The sequence below is a fragment of the Balaenoptera acutorostrata genome, chromosome 13 (genome assembly GCF_949987535.1).
Source record: "Balaenoptera acutorostrata chromosome 13, mBalAcu1.1, whole genome shotgun sequence".
NCBI classification, from domain to species: domain Eukaryota; kingdom Metazoa; phylum Chordata; class Mammalia; order Artiodactyla; family Balaenopteridae; genus Balaenoptera; species Balaenoptera acutorostrata.
Window position 1 is genome coordinate 17031940 of NC_080076.1, and position 11727 is coordinate 17043666.

The window sequence follows — 11727 nt, forward strand, 5'->3', positions numbered from 1 at the left end:
GATTTCCATGAAAGGGTTTATAAACTCTAAAACATGATGAGCTAAAAATCATGGGGCAAAGTCCCATGAAGCCAGAGCTTTAGAAATATTGATTTTTTTCCCCAGGTTTGTGCTGCTGTGATATCCTCTACCAGTCACCTGTGAAGCTCACCCCCATTTACCCCTTTCCCCCCCCTACACATAAAGCTCCCCTGCAGGCCATCAGCAAAATCCCAACTACTCTTAGGAATGGTTTAGCTGATGGTGCTGCACGTAGAAGACTAAAGACAACCGGGGAAGTCATCTTCTCCAAGAGCTTTAGGAAAAGCATTCAAACAGATTCTTGTGTTTTAAGAGCAGGGCTTTAATTAGACCGGAGTTTATGGGATGTTTTCTTCAATCCAGGCTGTGCAAAGGGCATTTGGAAGTAATCAATAACCCAGAAAAGAGTTTGCAACCAGGAAAAAACATCAATTGAATTAACCTCAAGTATATTGGCTGTTTTGGCTGAATGTGGGCGTAGGGGAAGATCTCAGCAAGGACTGTCAAAAGGAAGATCAACTGTCAGTGTTTTGTTAAACTGTGGTGTCTCCAGGGGGCTGGGGATCAGTAGGCACCAGATGAATCTTTAGGACAGACAGTAGCAGTTGTCCAGCTCTTTAAAACTGATAAAAATGTATATGGGGGCTTCCCTGGTGGCGCAGTGGCTGAGAATCTGCCTGCCAATGCAGGGGACACGGGTTCGAGCCCCGGTCTGGGAAGATCCCACATGCCGCGGAGCAACTAGGCCCGTGAGCCACAACTACTGAACCTGAGCGTCTGGAGCCTGTGCTCCGCAACAAGAGAGGCCGCGACAGTGAGAGGCCCGCGCACCACGATGAAGAGTGGCCCCCGCTTGCTGCAACTAGAGAAAGCCCTCATACAGAAACGAAGACCCAACACAGCCAAAAGAAAATAAATAAATAAATTTTTAAAAAATGTATTTAATTTTGGGCCAGGGAAGGTATTCTTAAGCAGCACACAGAGCCTCACATCGAGACTTTCTAACATTAGATGATTAAAATAATAAAGTCAAAAGAAAAAAAAATCTAGGGAAAAACAGCAATCTATACCACAGCCTCACCTCTTCAGTTTAGGAAACATTCTTATAAATCAAGATTGAATAATTCAAGATGAAAATGAGGAAAAGAGAGGATATGAACACGGAATTTACAGCAAAATAAACACATGAAAACAGGGTTAACTTCATTGATCATTATAGAAAGGTCGATGAGGATCAATTCTCAGTGAGCTCATAGGTTAAAATTAAAAAGCTGGTCGATATCCAGTATTCGTCACGCTGTGGACAAGCTGCCATTCTCAAACGCTGTTGCTGGAAGTGTTAATGGTTTACTTTTTAAAGGATAATTTGATAGTGTCTATTGAAACTGGAAGTACATCCCTCTTGGTGCAGTAATTAATTCTATTACTGGGAATTTATAGATATATTCACAAAAGGAAAGTAAGACATGTATGTAGAAATATTCATTGCAACATTGTTTGTAAGATCAGAAAACTGAAAAGCAGACTACTGTATGGTAGACTGGTTACATAAGTAATACAGCATACAAAGTAATAATGTAATAACACAGCCATACAATGTAAAATTGTGCAGAAAAAGAAAAAGACCAGGAATTGGGGTAAGCAGGATGATTTATCCCATGCCTCCCCAGTCCAAAATATATCAGAATACATTTGGTATAAGTAAAAGTATAGAAATACTTGTGTGCATCTGTATATGTATTTATTTGGTGGTAATAGCATACTTTTTCTTCCTTGAAGGATACACAGAATATCACTGATGGTGGTTCCTTTGGGGAGTGGGCTAGTGGTTGGGAGGTGGGGGGATGGAATTTTGCATTTGGGGTTTTACCTTGCTTGGAGGTGTGATGAGAAGCAGAGCTCCAAGGCCGCTGAAACAGGCAACAGATGAGGAGGACATAGTCTCTCGTCCAAAAGCTGAGGACAGGTGCAGTGTGACATCAAAGGATTAGGATTCCTGTACAAACGCAGGCCTGCCGGCTTGCCATGAGCGGTCTCGGTAAAGCTGCAAGCACCAACGGAAGTGACCTTGGAAGCGGAGGGCTTTGATCCTCGGCAGTCCGAGGGCCAGTCAGGGTTGGAGTTAGGGGAGCTTTCGCTTATCCTGGAAGGGAGTCACTCAGCTCAGAGTGCCTGCAGCGCAGGTGTCTGGGGTGTTAAGCGGGTATAAGAAGGGGGCCCGATCTAGCAGGGGAGTCATGAAAAGTTTCCTCCAGGAAGCCATGTTGGGCCTGAGCTCTGAAGGAGGGATAGGAATTGTCTAGGCAAAAGGATGGAGATGGAAAGATACCAGGTAGAGGGAAGAGCACGTGTGAAGGTGTAAAACAGCAGAAGGCGAGCCCCAGTGGCTGGAGCAGATAGAGTGGGAGAAGGCGCCCGGTGAGAGCTCGAGGTAGGCGGGGTGAAATCCAGCAGGACCCGGGGGCACAGGTTGGGGTTTCCTCTTTATCCCAAGAGCGCTGGGAAGCTATTGAAGGGTATCACTTGTATCTAGACAGGATCATGTATTCAGCAGTGAGAAGAGGGGGATGGAGAAGGGCAAGAGAGGAAGCTAAGAGGCTTTGGTGAAGTCCATGTGAGGGATGATCACAGTGGGGACGACAGAGCTGGAGCTGAAGTTGGATAGAAGCTTATGGGTGCCTCTTGTGACCTCTGCTTCAAAAGGGCCACACCAGCTAGCGCCGCTTCCTTTCTGAGCTGCCTCTCATTGTGGGGATGGGGATGGGGACCAAAGTGAAAAGAAGTGAGAAAGATTCACAGATCTGAACACCAGGCATGGGAGCTCCAGACTCTGTAAGACATGGGTCTGCAGCCCATACTCCCATCTGTGCTCTGGGCCTCCCTCCACTCCCAGGAATAGGGGCGCACAAACATGGTGATTATTTCCGTGTATCAGCATCAGACTTTAATATTGACCCACCACTAGAATAATAACCACTGTGTTCTGGGGGAATTAATTTCCAGATATTGACTACCTTATTATCCCCCCCCTTTTCAGCATCATTCTTCCTTCTCATTAATCTTTCGGAACAGGACCATCTCTTGGCAAAATTGTGAGTTTTCCATCCCCTCTTGTAGGCTACAGCTATAAAGAAGGGGTGCTTCAGAGAGGCTGCAAAGGCCTGAAAATCCACATGGACACCAAGCCTTTGAATACATGTGGGTGCTGTTGTGATTGATGAAACAAACATTTATTTCAGTGTTCTACTGAATTCAGAATCATTCAGGTCTGAATAACTTCTGGTCATTATGCAGTTTCTTAATCACTAGATCTTAAAAGTTCTGTGGATTTTTTTAAAAAGGGGTTATAATACTTAAGAACTGCTAGTTTAGGGCAAAGGGTCTGACATAGCAGGCTGATGTGTTATTCATTCAATAAATAGTTATTGCATACCCATTCCAAGCCCTGGAGATATTCATGAATGACATAGGCATAGTTCCCATCCTCAAAACAGTAATACTAGTAAACAGACAGCAACAGGAACACTGGAGAAAAGCTGATCTTCAGTGGGAGATAAGCAGTTGGCTGGAGATCAGTTGAGTTTTAGGATGTAGGGACAAAATGCTACTCCTTCCTGAGGGATATACATTTTGAAAGAGGAGCCTCTAGAAGGGTAAACACAAAGGACTGAATTTCTACTGGTGGAAATTCAGGAAATAGTTTGGCAGGCTGCAGAAAGCAATTTAAAGAGCTTGATTGGAAGACAAATTATAACCTTTCCTAAAATAATAAAATAGTATTCAAACCATGTTAATACCCAATATCATCAATATGTTAACCACTTAATATCTGATATTGATTATAGGCTGTGCCTATGTAGAGGACTTTGCTTTCATATGTTTAAAAATATACAAAATATATTTTTGAATATAGTTGCATCCTGAATGCTACTAGAATGTGAAAATAATGCTCGTTGGGTCTGGAAAGATGCTCCCTTTTGCTGGCTATTAGCCAGTAGTTGGAATTCGAGCCGGACATGCACAGTATAGACATGGGAAAGTCCAAAGGTCATATTACCAATAATGGAAATAGAAACCAAAATCTTTTTTTTAAATGAAAAGGAGTTTGAGACCCAGCTGGCTGGTAAGAGATGGCATGTGGAGATGAACCATCACCCGCAGCTGCCGGAGTAACTCGTGGAAGGGGCAGACCAGGCTGGTTAGCTGTCTAGAGGCACCAGGAGTTATTGGCCAAAGTGGCTGGAAAGGAGAAGAGGAGAAATGTAGAAAAGACCAGTAGAGTTGGCACCAAAGAATCATTTCTCTACTTTCTTAGACTATCAATACCCTTTAAATTTTGGGAGGGATCAACCTGAAGAGTATTCTTCCTAATTAATCTGCCTTAAAGTGTACTTTGCTGTTAATGATTATCACCTTGGAAGGCATTCACCAAACTCCCACTGGGGACCCATCTGCCAAGGCACGTGTTTCCGAGGGAGGCTGAACTGAGTGCAGCCGACTTTGGTTTGGCTGGGAAATGAGAAAAGCTTCTAGACCTTCCATAAACCTTCTGTGCTCATAGTCATCGGTTGGGTTGGCGTCATAGCAAACTTTAAGTGAGGGAGAATGTTTCAGCCATTCATTACAAGGGAGAAAGGTCAATCTCCGTGAAATTCCTACCACCTTCCGATGAGGCATCCCAAACTCAGTGAAGACTGGCTCTGGCTGGTGGGTATGTGGCTTTGTGACGAGTTCTCCTACCTGCTTGGCTTCAGTTTTCTCGCTGGGAAAACTAAGAGGCTGGTTGACAAAACCTCCTTGAAGTTTTGACATTGGGGTTTTCTGATTCATTTACCTCGTGGCAGGTACAGTTTCCCATCCTCTGCTTCATAGCTTCCCTTTCAACCCTTCTCCTCACGACTGTCGGTCACTTGGGGTGACTGTACGTTTCCAGCCAAGTTGGGCAGGGAGGGTTTATCCCAGGGAAGATCAAGATGCACCAGGATCCCTTAGCTCCTGACAGACACTTCCGTCATTCCCTGATGGGAAGATAGGCCATATCTCTGCCAACAGCATAACACAGATAAGGGAGACCATGAAGGGTAGGGGTGCAGTTTTAGCCTCTGACACTTCACACTAGTATCTAAGCCCCAAAGAAGTGTAGTAAACTTTGGCTAGAAAATTGCCTGACGCCGAACAAGGGTAGCGGCCAGTCTTGTCCTCAGAAAGCTGAAGAGGTGTCTGTCTTCTGACCAGAAGCCCAGAGGACAGTGGTCAAAGGCCATCACTGGAGGCTCCAACTAATCAAACCACCTTTTCAGGGCATAGTGAGGGGGAAGGGGTAGGCAAAGATGAAGCTTTCCCTTCTTAACTTCACAACCTTGTTGCAGAAACCAGTTTCTTGCCAGGAGAGTGGGAACTAATTATACTACTGTCCCCACACGTGCTGTCGACTATCAAGAGACCACCTGTGCAGGAAGATGAGCAAATATGGGCAGTTGCCTTTGAGCATGTGGGATTCAGTCACAGACTTGGGTTTTACCATTCCTCGATGAGATGCAGAGTGATCTTGGCACTAACCTCAGTGATATTGTGGATTATGGGGCATTTCTGTTGGCTCCGTCTTTGGCAGGACTGAGAGGTGAGGGGAGCTGGTCTCAGAGCTTCTCGTGTCCCCTGTGAAGCCTGACCTCTCGTGGGCAAGCCCCAGCACCAGCACTTTTAAGCTTCTCCCCAGGCACCACCAGCCCCTACAGACACCACACAGGGCCTAAGCATCCCACGCTTGCCTCTTTGTACAAATTTGCTAGCTTTACCTAGTGTCGGCAAGGGCGTGAGGAACAAGCACCATCTACTGCAGGTGAGAGTGTGGGTCACTACAAACCACAAGGCGGTTTGGAAATAGCTATCAAAATTACAAATGCCTGTAGCTTTTGACACACAATTCTACTTTCAGGAATTTATCCTACAATGTGCAAAATTGCAATGTTGCTTGTATAGCAAGGTATAAGAACATACCAAATATCTATTAGAAAGGCACTGGTCAAATAACATAGGGTATATTTACAGAGTGAAACATTCTGGAGCCATTAAAATTGTGAAATGTGTGGATTTTTAAACAAACCGATAAAATAATTTCAAAGATCTATTCCTTAAAAACTCTTAGAACACTTTTAAAATTTTATGAGGTTAAAAAAAAGCAGGATACCCAGCAGTGTGTATAACCTGTTTCCATTTCAATAAACACAGGGAGGGGAGTAAACTGTGTCTGGAAGGACGTCTGAGAAAATTGCTCATGGTGGTTGCCATGGGAAGGAAAATGGTGCCTTGGGGTTTCAGAGTGGTAGAAACCTCTCAGCTAAGTCTTCATCTCCAAAGGCCCCTGATAAAGTTCTCACACCTTTTCTGAGCGTGTGGCCAATTAATGCATTAGCACTTCAATATGGACTAGTTGATCACAGTCTCAGCCAGAAACAGAATGGCAAAGGATCAGACAGTAGTAAGATCTCTTACACTATTTGGAGTTGGTATTATATTCACATGGTTCAAAATTGAAATAATAAAAAGGAGCACACAGCAGTTGGTGAGAGGATAGACTTAGTGCATGTTCAGGGGTGTGGTTACAATGTATGCGTGGGGTGCCCTGTGGCATCAGTAAATGGCAGTTTTGATAGTACTCATAAGGTACTGTCTCAGGGTATGAGACTTCTGGGAATGTGTGTGGAAGAAAGAAACTCAGAATATGAAAAAAATTGAGCCTGGGCCCCCTATGCCACTGACTGGTTGTGTGACATGAGAAAGGCAGCTTTCTGACCCAGGTGTCCACATCTACAAAGTGGGGCTGGTAACAGCACCCCACCCCTCAGTGGCTGTGATGTTTAAGTGAGATGTCGTACAGCCAAGTAAGTTGTACATGAGTATGAGAGAAAACCCTGTGCCCCGCTCAACGACAGCAAAACAAACAACCCTATTAAATAATGAGCAGAGAAGCTAAATAGACATTTTTCCAAAGAAGATGTACTCATGGCCAACAGGCACATGAAAAAATGCTCAATGTCACTAATTATTAGGGAAATGCAAATCAAAGTCACAATGAGACATCACCTCACACCTGTTAGAATGGCTATGATCAAAAAGACAAGAAATAACAAGTGCTGGAGAGGGTGTGGAGAAAAGGGAATCTTCATACACTCTTGGTAGGATTATAAATTGGTGCAGCCACTGCAGAGAGCAGTATGGAGATTCCTCAAAAAATTAAGACTAGAACTACCATATGATCCAGCTATCCCACTTCTGGGTATTTACCCAAAGGATGTGAAAATGCTAATTTGAAAAGATACAGGCAGCCTTATTTACGATAGCCAAGATATGGGACCAACCTAAGCATCCATCAGCCGATGAATGGATAAAAAAGATGTGGTATATATGTGTACAATGGAATACTACTCAGCCATAAAAAAGATGAAATCTTGTCACTTGCAACAATATGGATGGACCTTGAGGGCATTATGCTAAGTTAAATAAGTCAGATGGAGAAAGACATACCATATTACTTCAATCATATGTGGAATATAAAAAACAAGATCCCAAACAAATGAACAGCCCAAACCAAACAAAAACAAACATGCAGATACAGAGAACAGAGTAGTGATTGCCAGATTGGATGGAGCAGGGTGGGGAAGGGCAAATGGGTAAAGGGATCAACTGTACGGTGATGGATGGAAACTCAGTTTTTGGTGGTGAGCACCCTGTAGTGTATACAGAAGTAGAAACATAATGTTGTACACATGAGACTTATATAATGTTATAAACCAGTGTTATCTCAATTAAAAAAAAGACCTGTGCCTAAAGTTCTAGATACAGTCGTTTCACCACCTCTCCACTTTTCCATTGGCTCTTGTTCCTTTTCCTCTGTTTTTTAAGGATATGTAATCACCAGTATCTTTTATTGGAAGCTGCCTCTCATCCTCTTTAGAAGCTGGTGATGCATGACTAGCAGATTTATTTTTGTAAAAGTAACATGTGCTTTTCCCTTTGCTGGCATCTACGCCCCCTTTCTCTCTGGTATGCAACACGCATTGGTGATGTCCATCACCATACTGTTTTGTTCATTTCTTACTTTTGCTAAATGGATGTAAAGGCGCATTAAATTGGGCCTTCTCTCTCCCTTCTCAGCCTAGGGGAGGGGGTTGACTCTCCTGGGCGCCTGCTCTGAACCATCCATGAAGCCCACCAGTGGAAAGTAAGACCCAGAGCCCAACCCCAAAGCAACCATTGTTATGTTTCTCGTATAGACTATGAACACAGACACGTGTATATTATAACCACCTTTAAAATACAAATTGGGGCCATAATATTTGGGGTTTTGAACCTTGCTCTTTCATTTTATAACATAGCTTTGAGATCATTTAGTACCAGTACACAGAGAGCCTCTTCCCTCTCTTTTCTTGGCTGAGTAATAGATTGTTGTGTGGCACTTTTCCCATTATTCTGGAATTGCAGCCAAGGGACAAAGCTGTCACTGAACGATGCCCGGTGTCCGGGCAGTCGAAGGAGACCTCCCATCAGGTCCTGGCACCCCCTACCCTGCTCTATGTGGGGTGAGCCCTGGGGCCGGAAGGAGGCAAGGGGTCAGCTTGCGGGGTGCGCACTGCTCTTGCTGAGAAGTCGCTTCCTTTCCCCCAACCACATCCCACCCGCCGCCCGCCCCAGGCCAAGTTGGTGGACGGCGAAAGGCATCCCCAGGAGCCACCTGTGAGGGCGCACTGGCAGAGAAGCCTAGCTCGTTGCCCAGCCTGATGCTTGCCGAGCCCCAGAACCGAGAGCCCGCGTGAGGACACACCTCAGGGCACGAGGTGAGAGAGCCAGACGGCTTGACGTGCCCTCTGGCAGCCGGTGTGATCACGGCCTGGGTGCCCCCGGGTGCCTGTGCCAGTATAAGGGCCCCACGGGGTGTAGGGCGCCATGTCTGCAGGCGAGGACAGCCCCACCATCCCAGCTCCCTGGGCCTCTGTGGGTACCAAGAGGGCCCATCTGAACGTCTCCTGAACTTCAGGATGAGGCACAGAAAAGGTGAAAGGGGGCAGGGCCCAGCAGTGCCTAGAGAGGGGCTTGGGGGCATGCGCCCTCCGGTCTGGACCAGCAGGAGACAAGGCACCCTTTCCTGGCAGGTCCCCAGTGATGGGGGACCTGGGGTGAGGCTGAACCCCATTCCCCTGAAAGCCACACCCACCACCCACTCAGAGACCACCAGGATCCCCACAGAACCCTCCCCCATTGGAGTAGAGACCAGGGACCCGCTGCCGCTGACAAGTCACCGGCAAATGAGAGGACTCGGCCGCCTGCTTCTCCTCCTGCCCCCAAACCAGAACAGGGAGGAGGAGGAGGGACGTCAGGATAGCCCTCACCACCCCTCCCAACCCCTGGGGGTAGAAGGCGGGTGACGAGAGTCATTAGAGAGGTTGGAGTTTTACAGAGAACTGCACACATGTCAAAAATGGAAAGTTGCAAAGTCTGCCCAAGCTGGCATCAAGGGACAGGAAAGGGAGGTTATACGTAGGCCAGGTGAAAGCAGAGACTTGCCGGGGCGTGGGGGGGAGAGAAATGTATGTTTATACTCCATGACCTGAGATTTCTCAATCAACTCCTTCCAGCTCTGTGCATCCATCATGAGAGTACACCGTGATTTGTCTAAAAAGTTCCCCAGATTCATTCATCTTTTGCAAGTTTAAGCAATGCTGCCACGTAAGCCCCTGTATCCACCCTGAGCCACGTGTCTGGCTCGAGTTCATCTGTGGGTAATTTCAGAGCGCATCCCTTGAACACAGCCTCTGCTTCTTGAGGACCGTCGTCCTGACTTAGAAATCAAGCCCTTTTGGCAGCCGGAAGCTGCGAGCCCCAGAGCCGGGCCACTCCCCTTGCTGATGATCTGAACGAAGCTGGCTCAGCCTTGGACGTGGCGGATGTCCCTTTCACTCTGTCCACTTCTGCTATGAAGACTGTGTCCTCCACATGGAGCATTTCTTCCAACTGCCTTGCTCTTGTTCTTTTAGGGATTTCCTTCTCCCTCTGCATCTCTGGGGGCAGAAATCCCCCTGCTGGTTCCCTCTGAGGCTGTCCTGTCTCCTCTATCCCATGTTGCTTAGCAGAGGGGATGGCCAGGCACGGCCCAGCTTTTGCTTGTGACACGGACCAGGGTTTTATTTATAGGACGAGGGGCTCTGAATTCACTGATCTGTCCTGGGTGACACCATCTGAGAAGCCACAGCCAAACCTGAAGTACCTTGAACACCTAGAAGAAAATCTGATGACCACTTAAGAGAAGCGAAGAAAAGTCAGTAGCTTTCCAGAGCTTGGAATACAGCGGCTTTACCCGCAGCCGCGATAGCAGGGCTCCTGGGGCAGGCTCCACCACCAGACGCTCTTCCCTGGCTTGTCAAAATCCTTGACTCTTACCGCTGCTGCTAATAAACAAAACGAACGACCTGACTTGCTTCTGAGGCCCACTGAGCCCCTCTGAGCACCCCCCGCACTGGAGTTCATTTTGAAGCCCGCAGATACCCAGCAGCAGAGGCAGACGATTCCCAGTAACATTTAGAAAACCCAGTTTCCAACCAAGTGTGACAAAATGACGATTTAATAGATGCATATGTCGTGCTTGAATATTTTTAGTCTTTCTCGTCAGTGCGTGAGTCATTTGGAATGACAGACTGCGTTCAGGGGGAGAGCAAGGATCTTACAGAACCCCATTCCTTCGCTGATTCATTTCCTACCTTTGACTCCCGTGAACCCTCTCAGTGATTTTGTGGGAAGCTGCCTGCTGCTTTCTGACAGCCCATCACACTTCCCAGATCACTTACACAGAACTGCAGCCGGGCCCAGTGTGAGATCCTGACTCAGGTCCCTTTTTGGGGAAAAGCAATTCCCAGGAGCTGGCCCTGCCATATTTGCACCGTGCACGGTTCAAATTTCAGAGGCTGTTCCAGCCCGTTGGTTTCTTTTCCTTCAGAGATGCTTATGATGGGAAGTCATTCTTTTTATTTTAGTGGCCTCAGGCCCCAGAGGCTTTTGCTGGGAGGCTGCACTGGCCTCCTTTTTGAGCAGGTGACAGATGAGGCAGGTGACAGCTGTGACCGTGCTCGACACCTCCACCCTCTTCCCTCTGCAGCCAGGAGAGAGGCTCCAAGGAACCTAATCAGGTGGAATTGGGGCCCGTGACCTCCCCAAAGCTGTGCTCTCAAGTCGTGCTTCTCAACTTTGGCTACAGAATTTGATTCTCTCAGGGAGATTTTTTAACTCCCCATGTGTGGAGCTCAGCCCCAGAGAGTCTGTTTTAATTGGTTAGGGGGTGACACCACACCCAGTGCCATTTCTGAAGGGAAGACGGAGGGAGGAGAAACCATAAAGAGTTCTCACTGGAGCCCCTTATTATTGGTTCGTGCTCAGGGTCTAGCCCCTCACTAGCTCATAGAAGATACTCCAGAGAATAAATAAAAGGCTGAATGGATGACTAAGAATGTGAACTGGGAAGTTTTGAAGACAAATGACAAGAGGCTAAATAGTGTGGTGGGAAAATCCAACCAGCTGGGTGTTGGGTGAGTGGGCTCTGATTTAGCCTCTCCATGTGCGAGCTGGGTGCTTTGGGCAAGAAACCTCCCCTCTCTGAGCCTTTGTTTCCTCATCTGTAGAAGCAAAGGGTTTGGAGCAAATACTTTCTAATGTTCCCCC

At 46.8% G+C, this 11727-nt stretch overlaps 1 long non-coding RNA gene across 1 annotated transcript; it reads left to right on the plus strand.

Annotated features, from left to right (window-relative positions):
- The first annotated feature begins 2202 nt into the window (after positions 1-2202).
- Positions 2203-10514, plus strand: LOC103007930 (uncharacterized). Its single transcript, XR_451925.2, has 3 exons — positions 2203-2452; positions 8713-8855; positions 9654-10514. It is a non-coding gene; the product is annotated as an uncharacterized LOC103007930 (long non-coding RNA).
- Positions 10515-11727: the final 1213 nt, after the last annotated feature.